This window comes from Molossus molossus, unplaced genomic scaffold (genome assembly GCF_014108415.1).
Source record: "Molossus molossus isolate mMolMol1 unplaced genomic scaffold, mMolMol1.p scaffold_m16_p_8, whole genome shotgun sequence".
Taxonomy (NCBI): domain Eukaryota; kingdom Metazoa; phylum Chordata; class Mammalia; order Chiroptera; family Molossidae; genus Molossus; species Molossus molossus.
The window spans coordinates 11,699,218-11,722,147 of record NW_023425402.1 but is presented as its reverse complement, the minus strand read 5'-3'; positions in this window follow the sequence as shown (position 1 = coordinate 11,722,147).

Here is a 22,930-nt window from a genome sequence, read left to right as displayed (position 1 = left end):
ATGGAATCATATAGTATGTACTTTTATTGTCTGGCTTCTTTCACTTAACGTAATTATTTTGAGAACTATCAATGTTTTCGTGTTAATGTCTTTGTATTGTGGAACAGGATGTCATTGTATGTACGTACAATAATTTATCAGTAGTTATCAGCTGATGATGAGCATTTGTGTTGTTTCCGGTTATCAGCTAATACGAAGAAAGCTGCGAACATTAGTGTACACTTGCATGGGCACATGCTGCTGTTCTCTTGGATAAATACCTAGGAGTGAATGACTTGATCATATAGCATGTGACTGTCTTAAGAAACTGCCCAGCTATTTTCCAAAGTGACTGGGCTTTTACATTCCCAAAAGCAGTATATGAGTTTCGGTTCCTCCATATTCTCACTAACACTTGGCATAATCAGTGTTTTAAATTTTAGTCATTCTAAAAGATGTATAGTAGTAGACCACAATATCTAATTGTGGTCTTAAGTTGTTTTCCCTAATGACTACTGATATGTAGTGTCTTTTTATAAGCTTATTTGCCATCCATATGTCTTCTTTGATGAAATGTTTTGCCTAATTTCTATAAATCTGTATGGTTTATTTTATCAAATCTTGAGAGTTTTAATATATTCTGGATATAAATCCTTTGTCAGAAATGTAATTCACAAGTATTTTGTCCCAACCTGTATCTTATCATTTTATTCCCTTAAGAGTATGAAGAACAGCCCTGGCCGGTTTGGCTCAGCGGTTGGAGCGTTGGCCTGCAGTACAGAGAGACCTGGGTTCGGTTCCCGCTAAGGGCACGTACCTCGGTTGCAGTTTGTTCCCGGCCCTGGTTGGTCGTGCGGGTGGCAGCCACTCGATGTGTCCCTTCACATCGATGTTTCTCTCTCTCTCTTCCTCTCTCTCCCTCCCACTCTATCTGAACAAAAAATGGAAAAATGTCCTCGGGTGAGGATAAAAAAAAAACACACACACACACACAAAAAAAAAAAAAAAAAAAAAGAGTATGAAGAACAACAGAAGTTTTTCATTTTGATGAAATCTAAGTTATCACGTTGTTCTTTTATGGGTCATGATTTTGGTATCATATCTGAAAAATTTTGGCTTAACTCAAGGTTGTAAATGCTTTCTTTTTTTTTCTTCAGAAATTATATGCTTTAAGATTTTACATTTAGTTATACAATCTATCTTTTTAAATAATTTTTTATTGATTTTTAGACAGAGAGGAAGGGAAAAGGAGAGAGAGAGAGAGAGAGAGAGAGAGAGATATCAACGTGAGAGGCAAACACCAGTCAGTTGCCTCCTGTATGTACCCTGGCTAGGGACCAAACCCACAACCTGGGCATATGCCCTGACTGCAAATCAAACCATCTACCTTTTGGTATATGGAATGATGCTTCAACTGAGCCACATGGGTCAGGTCTGTGCAATCTATTTTAAGTTAATGTTTGTATATGATGCAAGGCATGGATGCAAAATTATTATTGTTTTACATATGGATATCCAGTTGTTTCAGGACTATTTGTAAAAAGGGCTACCCTTTCTCCACTGAATTATCATTGCACCTTTGTAAATTGTCCATGTATATGTAGGCCTACTTCGAAACTTTCTGTTCTCTTCCTTCAATTTATTTGTCTGTGTTTATGTAGGTGCTGCACTTTTACTTTATAATAAATCTTGAAATCAGGTAGCATTCATCTTCACACTTTGTTCTTTTCCAAAGTTGTTTTGACTATTTTGGTCCTTTGATTCCCATATGAATTTTAAGGTCAGCTTGTTAATTTTACAGAAAACCCGGCTGACATTTTGGTTCAGAGTGTACTGAATCTAATGGTACATTTGAGAATTCACATCTTAATAATATCGATCTTTCTTAATTATGAACATGATATATCTCTTTATATTTTTTTAAATTTCTCTCAGCAATGATTTATAGGCTTCAGTGTACAGGTCTTGCACATCCTTTGTCAGTTTCATTCCTATATATATTTCATTTTTAATGCTATTATAAATAATATTTATTTAATTTTAATTTCCTATTTTTCATTGCTAATATATAGAAATAAAATTTATTTTTGTCTATTGTTTTATCTCATGCAAACTTGCTAAATTCACTTATTAGTTCTAGTAACATTTTTGTGGATTCCATGGAAATTTCTGCATAGACAATTATGTCTTCTGAAAATAAAGACAGTTTTACTGCTATTTTTTTTTTTTTTTATAGTCTGAATGCTTTTTATTATTCCCTTGTCTTATTGCTCTGACTAGAATCTTCAATAAATATTGACTAGAAATAGTAAGTGCAAACTTTCTTATTTTGTTCTTCTCTTTTGGGGAAAGTATTTAGTCTTTGTTAAGTGTAATGATATTTATAGGTTTTCCAAAAATACTCTTTATTGGGTCGAGGAAGTTCCTTTTTGTTCCTAATTTGCTGATAGTTTTATTCACGAATGGATATTGATGTTTTTTAATATATATATTTCTTTCAGGTGATTTTTCTGAAATATAGAGTTGATCACATAGCTTTTATGTTTTATTTCTTATCATATTAAATTATATTGATCAGTTATTTTAATTGTTAAACTAACCTGGAATTCTTAAAATAAATCCCCCCTGGCCATGATAGAGTATTCTTTTAATATTTTGTTGTGTTTGATTTGCTTATATTTTATTAAGAATTTTTGCATCTATGTTCATGACAGAGATTGGTCTTTAGTTTTCTTTTCTTATAATGTCCTTGCCTGTGTTTGTTATCAAGGTCATGCTGGCATCACAAAGTGTGAGGAATGTTCTTTCCTTTTAATTTTCTGGAAAAGTTGATGTTGAATTGGCATTTTTTCCTCCCTGAATGTTTGATAGTTTACCAGTGAAGCCACCTGAGTCTAAAGGTTTCTAATTAAGAGTTAAAGTTTAAAAATAGACATAGGACTATTCAGATGATTTTTTTCTTCTTGCATAAAGTTTGTGTCTTTCAATAAATTTGTCCATCTTATCTAAGTTGTCACATTTACTTGGCATAAAATTATTCAAAATATTTCCCTATTATTTTTTTAATTTTCATGAAATCTGGCTCTGCCCAGTGTGACTCAGGCGGTTGGGCATCATCCTAGGCACTGAAAGGTTGCAACTGGATCCCAGTCAGGGAACATGTCCAGGTTGCAGGCTCAATTCCTGGTTGGCAGCATGCAGGAGGCAGCCAAAGGTTTCTCTGACATCAGTGTTTCTCTCTCTCTTTTTTCCTCTTGCTCTAAAAATCAATAGAAAAAAATTCATGGAATCGGTAATGATGTCACTTCTGTTATTTCTGATATTATAATTTGTGTTTTTTCTATTTTTTCCTCATTAGTTTAGTTAGGAGTGTATTGATTTTAGATTATTCTATTTTGGTTGTTTACTGCTATAAATTTTCCTTTGGATAATGCTTTAGCAGCATCCCACAAATTTTGATAATTTTTTAGTTTACTTCTCATTCAGATCAAAAGTGTTTTATTTCCTTTTTTTATTTTTTCTTTGATTCATAGGTTATTTATAAGTATGTCATTTAGTTTCCAGATATACAAAGATTTTCAATTTTTTATTTCTGATTTTACTTCTTTTGTGTTCAGAAAACATATTTTGTATAATGTGAATCCTTTTAAATGTATTGTGACTTTGTTTGTGGCCGCAAATACCTTGGTAAATGTTTCAAGTGTACTTGAGAATATTGCATATCCTGCTGTTGTGGAACTGAGTATTCTATAAATATCCATTAGTGCAAGTTGGTGGACTGTGTTCAAATCTCATATCTTTACTGATATTTTGTCAATTTGTTGTATCAGTTATTGAGAAAGGAGTATTAAAATTTTCAAGTATAGTCCTGGTCAGGGTAGCTCAGTTGGTTGGCGTCATCCTGTGCACCAAAATGTTGCTGGTTCAATCCCTGGTCAGGACACATACGTAGGGTGCAGGTTCGATCCCCAGAAGGGGGTGTGTAGAAGGCAGCTGATCTATGTTTTGCTCTCACATCACTGTGTGTGTGTCTCTCTCTCCTTCTCCCTTCCTCTCTCTAAAAAAATCAAATAAAAAAATCTTAAATTTTTATTTCAACTACAGGCCTTGGCTGGGTAGCACAGTTGGCTACAGCATCATCCCAATATGCCAAGGTTGCTGGTTCAATGTCCAGTCAGCACATACAAGAATCAACCAATGAAGGCATAAACAAATCAATGTTTCTGTCTGTCCCCCTCTCTCTATAAATATCAATCAATTAAAAAAAAATTTCAACTACATTTGTGGATTTGTCTATTAGTTTTTACTTTATATATCATGAAACTGTCTTATTAGGTACATAGACATTTGGGATTGGTTATGTTCTCTCAACTGATTATTATTTATTATTATGAAGTGTGTCATGAAATTACATTATTTATCCCTGAAATCTACTTTGTTTCATATTAATGTAACCATTACAGATTTTTTAAAGTTAGTCTTAGCAGAGTATCTTTCCCATTCCTTTTCCTTGACTTATGCGTGTCTTTACATTTAATGTGTTTTGTGTAGGTGGCAATAGTGGTGATTGATTTTTTATCCATGTTAACAGTCTCTGCCTTTTTATTGAGATGTTTAGATCCTTTACTTGTAATGCAGTTACTGATATAGTTAGGTTTACGTATATCATGTTGCAGGCTGTTTTCTATTTGATCCATTATGTCTTTGATTTTTATTTTTCTGTGTTTCTTTTCTTTTTAGTGAATTGAAAATTTTGAACTCCATTTTCTATCCTCTGTTGGATTATAATCTATAGTTCTTTGTTTTGCTATTTTAGTGCTTGCTTTAGAACTTGTAGTATACACCATTAAATTATCACAATCTATCTTCAAGTGATTTATACCATTTCATATAGAGTATAAGAAACTTACAATAGTATATTTCTATGTATCTCTTCACGGCTTTATGTCATAATTTTTATTTTTACATATGTGTTTGTGTGTGTAGCTACATGGATTATAAAATTCATATAGCTACAATTTCAATGTGTTTTATTACTTTGTGTAATTTTGTATTTCCATCTGTTATCATTTTTCTCTGCCTGATGAGTTTCTTTTAAGACATCTTATAGTGTGATTCTGCAGGCCATGAATTCTTTAGCTGTTGCATGTCGAAAGAATTATTTATTTTCATTAATTCTGAAATATACTTTTACTGGGTTGACAGTTTATTTCTTTCAGTACTTTAAAGATGTTGCTTCACAGTCTTCTTGCTTACGTTGTTCCTGACTACAAATCTGCTAACTCTTATCTTTGTTTCCCATTAGGTAAGGTGTCTTTTGCTCTGGTTGTTTGTATGGTTTTCTCTTTATCACTGGTTTTGAGAAAATGTATTATGTTTGGCTTAGTGTGGTTTTCTTTGTTTTCCTTGTGTATGGTGTTTGCTTGAGCTTCCTAGGTCTATGAGTTCATAATTTTTATTTTATTTTAAGTATTTTAAGCCAATTTTTTTCTCTTTTTCCTTTTCTATCCTCTCTTTTGGGGACTCAAATTCTACATACAATAGGGAGCATAAAGTTGTCCTACAGTTCACGGATGCTTTTTAAATTTTTTTTTACTTTTTATTATTCTTTCTCTGTGTGTTTATTTTAGATTGTCTTCATTGCTGTTCCTTTGGGATCATTGTCCTTCATGACTTGATGTCTGGTATCTTAAAAATCATTGCTTCACATATTTTGTTCAAATCTTTTGTTGTTGTTTTAGGTGGTAAAGTGAAGACAGGCCCTTTTCTCCATCTTTGGAAGGGTATTTTTTAAAGTTGATTTTAATTTATAGTTTTACTATATTGTGATCAGACAATTCCATATTCTTGCTATGAAACCTACCTGTGCTTCCTTTGTAATATTATGCGTGATCAATTTCAATGAATGTTTCTTGTCTGCTTCAGAAGAAAGTATATTCTTTATCAAAGAGTACAGCATTTAACACATATTTATGAAATCTAATTTATCATTGATGTTGGTTAAGTCTTCTCTTTCCATACTTAATTTTTGTTTATGTGCCCTCTTGCCCTGAAAGTCATATGTAAAACTATCTTATTATTGTGTCTATCTATTTTTCCTTAAGTTGCTGTAATTTCTATTTTATAGATAGGTGGTTTCTATGCAATCTGATGAATAGATATTAATCACAGATATATTTTATTGTAGGTTATGGTTTTTGCATTATATTCTGTTTTAATCTGCCTCATTTGATGCTTTATGGCCTAAAATCTGTGTTAGCTAATATTAGGCTTGCCACCTTGGCTTCAGAGTTGTTCTAGTTAGCTGTCATAAATTTTCCCGTCCTCTTTTACTTTTTAGCTTTTGAATCACTTTGTTTTAAATGTTTCTCCTATATGTGGGAGAGAGTGAAGTTTCAAAAACCTATTTCTTTTACAAGACAAGTTAATCTCATTCACATTTATTGATATGTCTAATATATTGGATACCAACTCCTTATACCATTTTATACTATAATTAGTCTATGTATTGTGATATTTTTACTTTTTCTCTATATAAGTTGTCTTTTTGCTCTTTTGAAAATTTTATTTGATATTTACACAAGTGTACATTCTTCCCTTGTAGTTACCTTGCTATGATATCTTTTATATTTTATTTATATATATTTTCTCAGTGAACTAGATTTATTTAGCATATTTGAATTATAAATGTTTTCTCTTTGCTTTCTATACATGACATGTATACATTATTAAGTGCATTACACTTTTATTGAATCTGATCTACTTTAAAATATTTGACAAATGGAAAAATCTGATCTACTTTAAAATATCTGACAAATGGAAAAAATAGCTAATAATTGAAGACCTTTGTTCAGAAACATTCTGATTCATTCATTGCAAAAACAAAAAATAACAATGTTAACATACAGAACAAGTTATAATAAACAGAGATCTTTGAGCTACTGTTGATTTCTATAAACTTTCTCATACCACTGCTGTCCTAAAGAGCTTAGCAAATATTGACTGAGGAGGATGATGATCCAACAATATTTATTTTAAGAATGTGAAGGGATTTACTTATTTTACTTATTTTATTTTGCTTGTTAAAAGTATTACAGATGTCCCCCCTTTTTAATATTCCTATTTTCCTTTTTACTATTTGGATTGTCAATTCTTTTTTTTTATATATATAATTTATCTTTATTGTTGAATGTACTACAGATGTCTCCCTTTTATGCCCCATTGACCCCCTCCTCTCCAGTCCCGCCCCCCTCCTGCCTTCTCCACACTATTGTCTGTGTCCACTGGTTATGCATATATGAATAGAAGTTCTTTGGTTTATCTCTTCCCGCGCTCCCTCCCCCTTTCCCTCTGAGGTTCATCAGTCTAAACCAATTGTACTTCTTAATTCCTTCATCTTTTTCACCCATCTGGCAACCCACAAAAAGTTCTCTGTATCTATAAGTCTGTTTCTGTTCTGCTTGCTAGTTCTTTTTGTAGATCCAATTGTCGATGCATATGTATTAATTGCCATTTTATTGTTCATGTTTTTGTTCTTCTTCACCTTCAAGAAGACCCTTCAACATTTCATATAATACTGGTTTGGGGGTGATGAACTCCTTTAGCTTTTTCTTGTCTGGGAAACTCTTTATATGTCCATCGATTCTAAATGATAGCTTTGTAGGATAGAGTAATCTTGGTTGTAGGTGGTTGCTTTTCATCACCTTGAATATCTCTTGCCACTCCTTTCTGGTCTGCAAAGTTTCTTTTGAGAAATCAGCTAATGTATTATGTAAGCTCCTTTGTAGGTAATGAACTGCTTTTTTCTTGCTGCTTTTAAGATTCTCTCTTTGTCTTGAACCTTTGGCATTTTGATGGTGATATGTCTTGGTGTGGGCCTCTTTGGGTTCATCTTGTTTGGGACTCTCTGTGCTTCCTGGGCTTGTATGTCTGTTTCTTTTATCAAGTTAGGGAAGTTTTCTGTCATTATTTTTTAAAATAGGTGTTCAATTTTTTGCTCTCTCTCTTCTTCTGGCATCCCCATGATGCAAATGTTGGCACGCTTGAAGTTGTCCCAGAGGCTCTTTATACTATCCTCATTTTGGGGGGAGTTCTTTTTTTTTGTTGTTCTAATTGGGTGTATTTTACTTCCTTATATTCCAAATAGATGGTTTACTTCTTGACTTTACCCACTTTACTATTGATTCCCTGTAAATTATTTTTTATTTCAGTTAGTGCATCCTTCATTTCTGACTGGTCCTTTTTTATGTTGTTAATGTTCTCACTAAGTTCCTTGAAGTTCTCACTAAGTTCCTGAGCATCCTTATAACCAGTGTTTTGAACTTTGCATCTTATTGATTGCTTATCTTCATTTTGTTGAATTCGTTTCCTGGAATTTTGTTCTTTAATTTGGGACATGTTTCTTTGTCTCCTCATTTTGGCTACTTCCCTCTATCTATGTATTAGATAGAATTGTTTCCATGTATTAGGTAGAGTTGCTATGTCTCCTAGGCTTCCTAGGGTGGCCTATCATTGTAGGTGTCCTGTAGGGTCCAGTGGCACAACCTCCCTGATCACCCAGCTGGGCCCTCGAGGTGCACCCCTCGTGTGAACTGTACACCCTTCTATTGTAATTTAGTCTTGATTGCTGTTGGCACATCAATGGGAGGGATTTACTCAGGCTGATCAGCCGCAAGGACTGTCTATGCCCACTGACCACTGGCCTCTGACTACCTTGGAGGATCAGCTGTGTAGAGGCCCAATACACGGAGCAAGACTTACTTCAGCAGGGCTCTGGTACCCACTGAGTCCACTCACTGAGTGTGTCACTTGTGGAGGTGGTTTGGTGGTAGTGTTTCGATGTGGTCTGAAGCTGTCCACTGGGTGTGCTGGCTCTGGGGGAAGGTCAGCCTCTGCCTGTGTTCTACCGGGGACCACCTGGCATAAGCTACAAAGTGATCTGCCAATGGCTGCTGCTTTTGTTGGACTTGGAGGTGTCCAGGAAAAGCCAAGTTGTGAACCAAGGCTGGCTGCTTCTAGGCCAGATCTGAGGCCACTTAACGAGATGTCTCGGGCTCACTGAGACCAGATGCTACTTGTTTGAGAGATTGTAGGAAAATCTGAAGCAGGATCCAAGACAGGCCAATCCAATGGTAGAGCCACTGGAAACAACTTGGGTGGACCTGAAGATTGGATGGGGCGGGGCCTCAGGGAATCACCAGGGTGGGGCAACCAGTGTGAGCCAGGTTGCTGGAGTCCCCGATAGGGTGCCTGTCTACCGCCCCAGGTAAGGGCTCACCAAAGGATCAATGGTCTCTGATAGCACGTGTGTCTGTGTATGTGTGAGAAAGCTGCCTCTCTAGGCCTTGTCCTCAGGGAAGACCTTCCCAGCCGAGGTGTCCCTCTTAACTTTTATCCGCCACATGTGGGTGTGGGACCTGCCCATCCATGTCTTCTCCCCTCCTACCCGTCTTGATGTGGTTTCTTCTTTAATTTCATAGTTGTAGGACTTCCATTCAGCTCGATGTCAGGCAGTTCTGAATGATGGCTGTTCTTTAGTTTATTTTGATGTGGTTGTGGGAGAAGGTGATACCGGGGTTACCTATGCCGCCCTCTTGACCACAAATCTCTGGATTGTCAATTCTAAATGGTTTAATTTGATTCCTTCTTTCCTCTTTCTGTCTTCCTTTTTGGCTCAAATTTTAAGTTTCATTTTTCTACTTTGGTAGAACATATGACATTTACAAGTTATTTTTTACCTTGTCCTAGCTCCTTGTTTACATTTCAGATCTCCACTTAAATGTGCTGCGTGCTCACCATCATCCTTTTGCCAAAATTTCCCCAGTCGTCCCTTGAATGAGTAGGATACATGCTCCAGCAGGTCATCGAGAGGGTCATGTGATAATTGAGTGACAGCTTCACTGCACATGAAATCCTTGGCTCACGGCTTATCTCGTCTTTGTAGATTACTTGAAAATAATATTCCATTCTTGTCTTGCTTTCAGGCTGCTTTTGAATATCCTGACGCCAATATAATTTTCATACTTTTGTAAGTATTACGGGTGTTATAACTGAAGGCCTAGAGTATCATTTCTTTGTCTCTGAAGTCTAATAATTTTATTGGCTATGTCTCCAACTTGATCATTCTCAGTCAATTTTCCCAGGCACGTGGTTGACCTTTATGTAAAGTTAGGTTTTCTCTTTCTTTTATAAACGATTCTTGAATTCCTTCTAACAATATTAGTTCCGCTCCATCGTTTTTTCACGTTTTCGATGTTCTTGAACGTGTAGAAGGGGTGAGGCGAAGTGGAAAGCGGAAGGACTGGCTTTAGATGGGGGGACACTAGTTTCTGACTGTCGTGGGCAGGGAGGCGGAGCCCGGACCCGGATACTGACAGACGGGGAGATGTGGAGGGGTGTCTAAGGAAACACTTCTAATTGCTTTGGTTTTCTCAGTGGTAAGGAAGCACAATCTAAGCTAGTTCTTCAATTCTCCCCATCCCCTTTACCTGACAAAAAAAAACAGAATGGAGTCAAGAACCAAATGTAAATCCGTGGTCTGAATATGAATCATTTCTTACAACCTGTGCTAAGACAATGCATCTCTGGGCCTCTTACCTAGTAGACCTGGAGATCTGTTCATACCCAGCCGGGTGGGGCGTGTGAGCTGAGGAGGGGCCAGGCCCACCTCTGCCAGGGTCTGGGGACTGTCTGAGGGCTGGTGGAACCTGCCCTGTGTGCTTCAGGAGCAGCGAGAGAAAGACAGGGGGACATGTGGTGTGAGAGAGTAAAAGGAAAAAGCTGGCAAGGCCTGGATACAGCTGCAGTGGGAGGTCGTGGATCCCCTCCCCGGGGCAGTGCTCATTCATTAGGAGCGGAGCATCATGACGTCAGGATACTGGGTCAGAGACTCCGGGGTCAGCAGGCGACTGCTGCATGGTCTCCACAGTGACCGTTCACCTTCTCTCTGGCCAAACTCCCTCTGTCCGCAACTCCTGTCCATTCTACTTTCAACATATATTCAGAACCCAACCGTTCTAACACCCTTCATCTGAATCCATACCTGGTTTCCTCCCTCCCACATTATCTCAGAGCCTTCCAGACGGCTTCCCTGCCTCCTTCTTGGCCCTGCTCCTCAACCCCCGTCTATTCTGAAAACAGCAGTTGGAGCGATCCTGCTAATTATAAGTCAGATGTCACTCCTCTGCGTCAAAGTTCACATTCCCCAAAGCCCTGATGACGTGTCCGTGATCACACGGGATGTGCCTCTCCCCACCAACCTCTGACCTCACCTCAAATGCACTCCGGCCGAGTCCAGCTTACAGAGGCCTCCGCCCTTCCTCGGACGCCAGGCGTGACCTCTCGGCCCTCCAGGGGTCTCGGCGATTCCTCCTTCCTCCACCACTTCTGCCTGAGATACTTAGAGGGCTCACTTCTACCTTCTCCTCGGATCTCATCACCCATCGAAAGGGGCTCTGCCTGTCTATACTTACTTACTTTATTTTTTAAAGAAAAGCACTCCCATCTTTTTACCTTCCATTTTTCATCACAGTACTTACCATCTACATGTTGTATATTTAGTCGTTTGTGAAGGTTCCGACGGCGTCGTCTGGCGGCGGCTTCGTCTGCCTTCCCAGTACTGTGCTCGGCGTCTGCGCGAGGCCTGGCGCCGCCGTGCTCGGAGTCCTTGTTAAACGAGTGAATGAGTGGATAGGCTGGCTCTTTTCCCGGGGGAGGGACAACGAGACGTCGGGCTGGAGCGTCTCCTTGCTCCGGGAGGGGGGTGCGGTTCTCACTGGACAGGTGCTTCCATCTCCTCGGCTCCACCGCAGGTAGGATGAGGCGGCTGTGCGCAGCCTCGCCCCACGGGCTGCAGAACCAGGACGCACGCGGGATGGGGTGGGGGGCCGGGATCCAGGCACCACCGAACTGGGTGAGTTGAGCATGTTTCCCATGGGTCTCCCCCGAGCAGGGCTCAGCACAGCCTGAACCGGGAAGTGAGCACTGGGTACAGAGAGGTGCAGAAGAAACCCTCTGCTTCTGGTTCGAGCAGAGGAATAAGGGACCCCCGAAACACAGAGCGTGGGGTCGTCCCCTGACTTCTTCTTTCCTTTTTCCCCCACTCTCGTGTCCCACGAGGGAGTCCGTGGCAGGAGAGGCAGCGGCAGCAAACGTGGCTGTCAACACAGTGAGGCAGGGCTGGGACTCTGAGGGAGGAGAGCCTGCACTTTGGCCTCAGGGTCGTTTCTTCCTGTTTGGGGGGCCTCGGGGCTCCTGCTACCTATCACTCTTGCTCTTTAACGCGGGATCCAAGGGTGGGGTACACCCATTGTTGAGAATGCAATAACCCTCACCTCGGACAAGTCAAGGAACCTGGCGTCAGGTGCCCCGTGGGTGTCCTGTGCCCAGGCCCAGCCTAGCACCCTCTGAGGTCCTGGCCTCCTCAGATGAGGAGCTGAGCCCACCCCACTGCGTCTCAGCCAGAAGGAAGGGACAAGGCGCCACTGGCCTTCTCAGTCCTGCCATGGTCCCTGCGTCAGCCATGACACCGCTGGGCGTGGGGAGTGGGGGAGAGCCGGCGCTCAGGGGGAGGGGGGCAGAGGAGGGGCTCCCAGGTCTGCTTTACGGAACGTTCCAAGGGCACTGGATGGGCAACTCCATGGCACCTGGGATGAACGATCGGGGTCCAGGAAGTGGGGCCCCGCTGACCCTTCCTGACTGTTCCATGCAGAAGGAGGTTCTTGGCACTTCAGACAGGGGTCTGTGTTCGGGAGGGGAGCCTGTGTCCATGCCGCTCCAGCGAGCACCTCCTCCGTGCTACGCAGGCAGTCCTCACTAAGCCCACGGCCTGAGGACACCGCTCTTCAGATGAGTCAGCTGAGACAAAGAGAGGGTAACCAACCCTCTGTGTCAAAGGCCACGGGGCTGCTAAGTGACAGGGCTGAGTAAGCCCTCTGTAAGCCCGTCTGCCTGCACTGGAATTGGTATGAAACCTAGAAAGTTCCTTGGTCCCTGAGGTCCCGAAGCCTCGCGCGTGGGCCGAGCAGCGTAGAAGGCGGAGGCCAGCAGCGGTGTGCGGGAGACGGAGAAATCCCAAGGGTTCCGTGCAGGGACGGGCCGAACAGAAGCCACTCTGTCCCCATCACAGCAGTGAGAGGACTCGGCCCCGCCCTCGAGGTCTTCACAGGGCTCCCTGAGGGACGCCCCTCCGATGACACAGACAGGTGTGTTTTTCATGCACCTCCTCTGGCCCTTCGTGTCTGACGAATGTGCTGCCTGAACGAGGATGGGTTGGCCAGATGGCCGCACAGTGACGGTGGCTGTCACAGCGGGGGAACGCATGGTGGCCTTCGAGGTGCCGGCCTGCAGGCCTCACTTACCAGGGAAAGAGCTAAGGCCTTCGAAGGGGAAGAGATTGGCTCTGATCAACCGGGATCAGTAAGACTGGCTGTTTCTTCCGAGGAAGAGGAGGCCTGAGGAGCAAACTCCAGCTTTGGAGTTTGGGGGTACGTGTTTCTCTGAGCCTGAGGGGACAGCCAACAGCATGGAAAAGGGGTGGATGGGGGCGAGCAGGAGGCTCCTTCATCAGCCCACACTGAGGGGCTGCCCAGCTTGTCACGAGTGTGGGGAGGGGCTTGGCATTGTGTGGGGTACGCGGAGGGGCGCAGCAGCACTGTGGACAGCAGAGGGAACTAGGGGGCTCAGATGATGGGGGCCCCCTTCCTCCTCATAGCAGGGATCCGGCTCACCCTGCCTCCCTGCTGAGCAGTTCTGAGAACCCGCGCTGGACAGTGGAGGAGCTGAACTTTTCTCCGAGTGCCCTAGTCCTCCATATGACTGTTGGGTCTTCTCACATGGCAGCAGAGGCTTTGGGGACCTGCCAGGCCAGTGAGGACTAGTCCTGCCCCAGGCCACTCGTGGTAGTTCTGGGTGAGTGCCCATCTACACCAACCTGCCTTGGCTCTGTGAGGACATTGCATTTACCACCTTGGCCTTTAACCATGCAGGGAGCTAGGTACTCTGCTCCTCTTGCTTCATGAATAACTACCACCACCACCTCTACACACTCACACACGCACACACATGCATGAACGTGCACATGTGCATGCACACATGCATGTGTGAAACACTCACATGCAGGTGCACACGCATGCACACACACGAACACACACGCAGGAACATGTACGTGCACACGCACGCAAACACATGCACATGCACACACACATGACCATGCACACACGCAGGAACACATGTGTGTGCAGGCATGCACACATATGCATGAACATACGCATGTATGAACATGCATGGTGTGCACGCATGCGTACACACACACACACACACACGGCTTGAGGTGGCATTGAAATTGTAAGGCCTGAGTGAGTGCCTGGAACAAGGAGTCTCATCTGCTAGAGTGTGGTTGTCCCTCAGTCACCACAGACCACGTGTGGTGCATGATTCTTCATTTCTCAAACACCTGTGTCCAAAATGGATGCAGTTGGCTCTGAAGGGTGAAGGCTTAATAATAAGATGAGGTTGTTACCCAGGGTGTGAGTTCAAATCTCATCCAAGAGAGTGTCTTAGGCAAGCTGAAGCTCAGAGGACACATCTGTGCCCTGGAGAGGGGACAGGAGGGAAGGCAGAGGAGCGAGGGGGGCAGGCACGGGGCCGCAGGAGACTGGGCAGCGGGGCTGGCCTCCCAGAATCCATCTGCACCGGTGTGGGTCCACCACGCACTGTGAGGATGGCTGGGACAGTAGCCCTAAAGGCTCAGTCAGGTGGGCACTGGGCTTGGCACAGGCCACTGCCTTATGTTTTCACATAAAATGAGGGAATTGGCAGAAATGATTAATAAGCTCTTTTCTAGCTATTGCCCTCAAAACAGGCCTGGGAGGCTGAACCGCGCAGGGCTGGGAGCACAGACAAGGAGAGCATGCAGAGACGCGCCTCGTGGCGGGCAGTAGCCCAAGGCCTGTGGCAGTCTCGGGATAATGTGTTTAGTCTCCTCAGATCTAGCTGGCAATGGAGAAGGAACTGGTGTTTGTCGTCCTGCTGAGGAGCCCGCCCTGTGACCAGGTTTCTTAGGCTTGTAGCACCCAGCTCGGGGGGGGGGGGGGGGGCTGCCATCAGGAATGCCTGCCCCTGTCCCCAACCAGATGAAGAGAGGCACCAAGTTCTGCATATTAATAAACACATGTTGACACCCCGACAGTGCATGAGCTTCTGAAAATTCTCAGGTAAATCACATTTTCAGAAATCAAACTCTATATTCAATGCACTTTGGTTGCCTACTGTTTAAAGAAGGCCTGTTGCAAGTCCTTCTGTGGCACAAATCTCTCTCCCCTGATACCTGTCAGCACTCATATTGAGGTTTTCAAAGCAGGGGAGTCCCTGTTCGTTCTGTGTGCGCGCGCATGCACACATGAGCATTTCATTCATTCGGCACATAAAAGGGTCCATGAATAAAATTTCTTTCTCTCCCGGGCTTTGTTGTGATATGTTGCGGAGAGATGACACACTGCTCCAGCCCATGGCGGGCCCTGCGCGGCTCAGATCTCGGTCTTCCTGGCATCTGACTGCTCCCCATGGGCACGGCCCCACGGGGGCTACCTCAGGGCGAGGCAGAGGGGGGTTAATAGTCTGGGAAGCAGAGAGCATCTGCCTGCTGCTGGCAGTGGGAATGGGGTGCCTGGGATTCTCCTGGAAGTTATTCGTGGATGGCATCCCCCCGTCACTCACTCACCAGAGAACACCCAGGGACACCTCGTCTGCTCTCTGCATGTCTGCAGGGTAAGGACAGTGGCCTCGTCACTTGTATATTTCCGAGAGTGGGGCAGTGGCGTGACTTCCCCTGGTCCATCAGTGACACCTCGTCTGGTCTCACTGCCCACGCCTCTGCGCTCTGCATGGGGGCCGGTGCCCCCACTCCCCAGCCTTCTGCAGGCTGGTGCAAGGCCAGCAGAGGAGCCTCTGGACAGGCTCGCTCATCATTTATTAATGCTCCCTGGCCTCTTCCCTGGAATAATTAGGGTCGGATATTTTCATGTCATGCAGTTCATTGCCATCTGCAGTGCTTAACAAGTCAGGGCAGCAATCTGGAGGCCCACTGAGGGCGGCGGATGGGACGAGTCCCGTGGGGCCGCCACAGCCTGGGGTGGCAGAGGGGAGAAGGAGCCAGCAGGGGGGTGAGAGGTGCAGGGGTTCAAGTTTGCAGGGAAGGTGTCAAGAGAGCCGGGTTCTCACCACAGCAGATACCCACAGGGTGCCCCATGGACAGCCTCAAGGGCACGCAGATTTGGTATCAGAAGCCCTGCGCTCTAGCCCATCTGGTTCCCTAGAAGCAGAGTCTGAGCTGGGGACTCCTGTGTGTATGCGTGCGCACCCTTACGTGTATATGTGTGTGTGCACCTGCATGTGTGTGTATGTGTACACCCATATGTGTGCGCGCACCTGCATGTGTGTGTATGTGTTTGAACCTGTACATGTGTGCACCTGTATGTGTGTGTGCACCTGTACGTGTGTGCACCTGTATGTGTGTTGCACCTGTATGTGTGTGCACACCTGTATGTGTGTGTATGTGTTTGAACCTGTACATGTGTGCACCTGTATGTGTGTGCACCTGTACGTGTGTGTGAGTGTGTGTGTGTGTGTGTGTGTGATTTGGTGAGAAGGCACTCAAGAGAAGCTGTGAGGGGATGAGAGAACAGGAGAAGAAGAATCTAGGCCAAGATGCCACTTCAGGTGAAGTCTAACCTCCGCCTGATCCCATGGGGAGTTCTGCAGCTGAATGCCCGGCAGAGTTTGTTCCATCTTAAGACAAAGGGGCTGGCTTCTGTGTCCTGACACCCGTGTCATTAGCCAAGGGCCATTCCAGGGGAGGGGTGTGATGGGCCTGCTGGACACCTCCAAGGAAGTGGCTCCTGTCCTGTCAGTTAAGGACAAGCCATTGGAGAAGGTGCAGTTGTGAGCCACTGCAGCGGCCTGAGGGTGCCCGTTGGTGACAGAGGTCTGGGTGGGGCCCTGGTGGCATGTGATACATCCTTCCCGGCTGAGAGGCAGCAGATAGCACCTGCTTGGAGGCTCAGTGCCCTGCCACGTGGAAGGGACTGAACACCTTCCAGGGCTCTCTGCAGTGAGGAGGGTAACAGACCGAGGGGTGTGGAAGGCTCTGCGCCATGCTGTACACATACCCGCGGTGTCGCTGTCCAGCCCCACGCTGCTCAGGGAGGAAGAGCCCGGAGTTAAGTGTGTGCAGCTGGAGCACAGACTGGCACGTGGCTGGATTTACAAGGTTCCTCTCACCCCCCTCCCTGGCCTGGGCTCCCTCCAGGAGACAGATGTTCTTTCAGGAAGGTATTCTCCTGGAGGGTAATTGACAGAAAGTAGAGAGGGGCTAGTGCTCGGTCCTCAGTCACAAATGCTGGTGTCGAGGTCCTTCGAGGCCCTAGGCCAGAGCAGGGCAGAGGAATGAGGGCCAGGGAAGGGCTCAGTTCCAGAGGGGGCCAGCAGGCGGGGCCTCCCCTCCTCCTCATCCATTCCGGGCCAGGCCGACTGGAGGCTAGAAAGGACTGAGCACTCACGCTGGTGACAGTGGCCCTCTGTCACCCAGAGAGGACAGTGAGTGCAAAGGAAATGTTCCTCCCTGCCCCCGCTGGGCCCTTTCCTTCCCTCCCCCCCCCAGCTCATAGGAGAAGGGGGACCCCCACCAAGGGTGGGATGAGTGATGTTGCCTCTGTCCAGGGTGCACCCCAGAAAGTGAGGCAGTCGCTGCGGGAGGCAGAGGAGGAGGTGAGGAGAGCCCTGCATTATGACAGCTTCTGGGGAGACAGGCCCCTCCTGGGAGCCCAGCCTGGCCTGTGGAGTTGGGGGGGGGGGTGTCGGCCGAGCCTCTGATGCGCTAGGGGCTGATTGTGGCCTGGGGACAGCGAGTGTTGACGGTGCCAGGGTCAGAACGACTCAGGTGCTTCTTTCTACCCCCAGACAAGGCTGCGGAGCATCAGCAAGACCCTCTTCCCCACCCTATGACGGGTCCTTGTTCCTGGGGTGTGACTTGGTGCCCCATTGCACCCCTGGAACAGCCGCCTCAGCCCCGCGGGTCTCCTGGGTGTGCCCACCTCCCGGGGCTGGGGAGGCATGCTGGCCTGTTCCTCCATTATTAGCCTGAAAAATCCAGGAAATGGCTGGGTTTGGGGAAAATGCATTCTGGCTGTCATTAGTGGGGACGTGGGATTATTTCTGGGGAAGTAACTCGGTTCCACCTTACAGGGCATAAGCACAGTGTGTGTGCCCATCTGTGGGGGCCAGGTCACATGCTCCCCCATCCCAGGAACACAGACCCTGCCTGGGGCAGAGGACAAGACCGGCAAGGCCAGGTGGCACTGTCCACCCAGCGCGAAGCTGGCCTCCGTGCTCGGAGGGGCGGGAGAGGCGAGCGAGGCAGAGCCAGGCTTCCGGGTCTGGACGCTGGATTTCCTCGGGGATCACGCGGGGGCAGGTCTGGGGGCTGGAGAGGGAGGCAGTGCAGAGCCCACCAACATGGTCAGGGGAGGCTGTGGGGAGGAGGTGCAGCTCGAAAGCTGTCCTGGCATTTGAACTGGAGGGAAGAGAGACAGGGACAGCAACCGTGCCAGCGAAGGGTGGAGGCAGGGAGGAGGGAGGGAGGCCCGGCCTGGAGAAAATCTTTCTGGAATAATCATGACCATCATCAGAGCTAATACTAATCGAACACCTATCATGTCAGGCCCCATTCTTAGAGCTGTACGCATTAACTTATTTAATCCTTGCAATGGGGTACGTACTATTACCCCATTTTAGGGAGAAAGAAACCGAGGCCCAGACACGTCAAGTAATGGGCACAAGATCACTCAGCCAGTGAGGGACAGACTCAGGATTTGAACCCATGCAGCCCGGCTCTGGGCCTCTACTCCTATTCAATAATCCTCTCTATAATCTTAGCACACACTGAGCACTAGGTGCCAGGCACTATTCTGAGCCCTTTATTCATGGAGAGTTCACTGTTAACCCCATTTTACAGATAGGAAAACTGAGATAGAAAGTTTCCCATAGATTCCTCAAGGTCAGGCGGAGAGCAGAGGAGTCTGTACCGGACCCCACGGGGTCTGAGTCCTGTGACTAGACCACACAGCCATGCGCAGTGTGGGGGGGATGGTGGGGGTGAAGGCCTTGGCTGCCGATGTGAGGTTGGACGAGCCCCTAGGCACTGGGTGCTCCTGTGCAGTTTGGTCACTGAGGAGGGTCTTGGGAAGGTGCCTACAGCTGGCGCCTGTGCCAGGGGCCACTCATGATGTGCAGGCAGGAGATGCAGCCCAGGGACGAGCTTATTCTGGGCACTTGAAGCCCTTTCTGGAAACCCCACTCACCCAGGGCTTGCCAGCTAGTGGCGTGGCTGTGAGCTAGGCAGAGGGGCTCTCTTTCCTCTGCCCCAACGCGGGCCCCACGCCCTGGGACCTTCCCAGGCTGGGAGGCGGGCAGGGGGCAGGCCTGCTTCCTCCATGGCTCCGTGGCCTAGTTTCCTGCGCCTCCAGGTAGTGGGGCCAGGCAGGCAGGTTATAAATATCCCCCGGTGACAGCAAGGCCTTCACTGTGATGCTGATGCGCATTAAGCTGGATGTGCAGCCTCAAGGTCACTGGCATGGCTGTAGCTTCAGCTGCTCTAGGAAGGGCTGCCAAGGAAGCCGCATGGGGGGGCAGGGCCTGAGCCCCCAGGTCCAGCCCAGCTCAGACCGTTCCTCCATGTGGTCCAAGTTCTCTCTCTAACCTTCCCCCACCCCTGCTCATCTGCCTTCCCCAAAGCCTGCCTTGGGCAGGTTTCCTCAGGCCTGGCTGGGCCCCCTCAAGCCACAAGACCTTGATGGGGGGATGAATTGTTAGGTGGGGGATGGGTTGTTAGGGTTTGGGTTGTCAAGTGGGGGTTGGTTGTCAGGTAGGGGGTGAATTGTCAGGTAGGGGGTTGGTTGTCAGGTAAGGGGTGGGTTGTCAGGTAGGGGGTTGGTTGTCAGGTAAGGGGTGGGTTGTCAGGTAGGGGGTTGGTTGATAGGTGGGGATGGTTGTCAGGTGGAGGATCAACTGTCAGGTGGGGATTGGTTGTCAGGTGGGGGTTTTTGTCAGATAGGGGGTTTGGTTGTCAGGTGGGGGGTCGGTTGTCAGGTGGGGAATGTTTGTCAGGTGGGGGGTGGTTGTCAGGTGGGGGGTGGTTGTCAGATGGGGGTTTGGTTGTCAGGTGGGGGGTGGGTTGTCAGGTAGGGGGTTGGATGTCAGGTAGGGGGTGGGTTGTCAGGTGGGGGGTGGTTGTCAGGTGAGGGGTGGTTGTCAGGTGGGGGGTCGGTTGTCAGGTGGGGGGTCGGTTATCAGGTGGGGGGTCGGTTGTCAGGTGGGGGGTTGGTTGTCAGGTAGGGGGTCGGTTGTCAGGTGGGGGGTGGTTGTCAGGTGGGGGTGGTTGTCAGGTGAGGGTTGGTTGTCAGGTGGGGGTGGTTGTCAGGTGGGGGTGGTTGTCAGGTGGGGGGTGGTTGTCAGGTGGGGGTGGTTGTCAGGTGGGGGGTGGTTGTCAGGTGGGGGTGGTTGTCAGGTGGGGGGTGGTTGTCAGGTGGGGGGATGGGTTATTAGGTGGGTGCATTTGTTTTGGGTTGGGTGGGTTGTCAGGTGGAGAGACGGGTTGTCAGGTGGGGCAGCTCCCGGCCTGCCCTTTCTGCTGTGCGGCACCTCTTTCCCAGCCCTTACTTCACTGCTCTTTTGAAGTGAGTTGGCCAGTGACTCTGGGTTGACCCAGCAAAGGTGTGCCCAGCTCCCTGGGGACCTTGCATGTGAAACCAAGTTCATTCTGCTTAATACACACACACACACACAAAAAGATGTTTGGAAATGTCAGAGTCTCACAGTGATATCAACTTCCTCTAGAACAGGCTCAGAGAGCACACGACTCAGACCAGGCCGAAGCCCAGGCTTTCTGGACTTTGGCTCCTGGCAGTCTCTCCAGTGACAGCCACTTTGGGTTTGGTTCCACGCCAAAAGAGCCCCAGCAAGGCCCAGGGCCCGAGGCTGGGGTTAAGAAGACCTCCGTTGAAGGAGGCGGTGACGAGGTGAGGATTGATGGGGCTGGGAGAGTCCTCGGCCCTGCCTGAGGCTCGGGGACAACCCAGCAGAGACCGAGTTTGGGGCAAGTCTGGGCAGTGACCACAGGCTCAGATGGGACGCCTATGGGCCCAGCTGAAGTTTAAATGAATTCCAGGGGGTGGGAGGTGAACATTGTCTGTGGGCACTTGGCCACTGTGTCCACCCCTTCTATGTTCTTTCTGTATCACAGGAGCCAGAAAGGATAGAAGTGACATTTCCCAGAGTACCATGCTGCTGGGATTCTGGCTGCAATTTAAGTTTTGCCAACAAGAGGCATTGCCGTGAGCTCTAGAGGAGGCAGGGAGGCTGCTTCCTCTGCAGTGGCACGGGCGGGCGCGGGGGCTCCAGGCAACGTGAGGATGGGTAGCGACTGCTGCATCCGTGGTCTTGTCCCCAGCTCCCTGGCTGTGGGGCAGCCGTGGCGGTGTTGGTGGTCCTAGCAGGGGCAGCAGCTGGCGTCAGGCTCACAGCTGTGCAAGTGTGACCTTGAGCCCAAAGTCTAGTAGTGTCCCTGACTTCCATTTGTCTAGCCCCCCTGATGATTTTGTAAGTCCCCAGTTCTCTTACTAAACGTTTTCTTTCTTTCTTCCTTCCTTCCTTCCTTCCTTCCTTCCTTCCTTCCTTCCTTCCTTCCTTCCTTCCTTCCTTCTTTCCTTCCTTTTCTTCTTTCGTTCTTTCTTCTTTCTTTTTTCCTTCCTTCCTAGGCACCTCAGGTGTCTTCTACGTGGAGTGCTGACTGACACATGGGATGCAGCTGGGACCGGTGATGCAGGGCTGATATGGGGAGAGCTAGACTTGGGTCTGATTCAGAGGCAAGGGGAGGCGGAGCCTGGTGTCTGTGCCGAGGATGTAAGGTGAGGAGGAAGGGCAAACTGCAGGTATTGGAGAGCAGGGTCAGAGGCCGTCTGGGTGGCAGGGAGGGACTGCCAACGGGTCCTCAGTGGCCCAGTTGCTGTGGGTGCTGGAGGAGAGACGGTGGTGAGGGAAGCAAAGTTTGCTACCCCCAAATATGACTTTTAGGATATTGATGATTTAAACTGGTTATTTTTAAGAAACAAAAGACTCATGCCTTGGCCAGTTTGGCTCAGCAGTTAGACTGTTGGCCCATGGACTGAGGGGTCACAGGTTCAACTCCCAGTCAAGGGCACGCACCTAGGTTGCAGGTTCGATCCCCGGCCCCAGTCGGGGTCGTGTGGGGAGCAATCAAGTGCTGGGTCTCATATCAATGTTTCTTTCTCTCGCTCTCTGCCTTCCATGCTCTCTAAAAATCAATGGAAAAATATCCGCAGGTGAAAATTAACAAAAAAAAAGAAAGAAAGAAAAGACTCAGAAAGAAACCTTGACCCTCCCTCCTTATCTCCTAAAGGAATTCAGATAGAAATACGATGAAGGGAGGGGAGCTATCACCTTGGCATAATATAACCTAAGTGGGGGACAGAGAGGACCTGCAGAGCCTGCTTGTTAGACGCCCCGCGGTGTCCACTGTTTCCCGGCCCAGCAAGGTTTCCTTTCCCGCGTTTGCTCTTCCTCCCTGTGAACTGCCTGCTTTGCCTCTGAAGTCCCAGCCCCCTGCCTCCGTCTCCTGAGACCAGAATGGCATGGCGTGTCAGCTACCCAGTGTAGCTTGGGCCCCATACTCTCACAGAACCCCTGTATGTACGCATGAGACACATTTGGTCCTTTCCTCCTGTTAATCTGTCTCATGTCAGTTTGACTATTAGACAAGCAAGAGGAATTTAGGAGGGAAGAAGGGAAATTGTGTTTCTTCCTCCACAGTGGAAATCCCAGCACACCTTTTCAAAGACAACCTGGCACTGTCCTGGCTCAGACACCGAGGCCTCGCCCC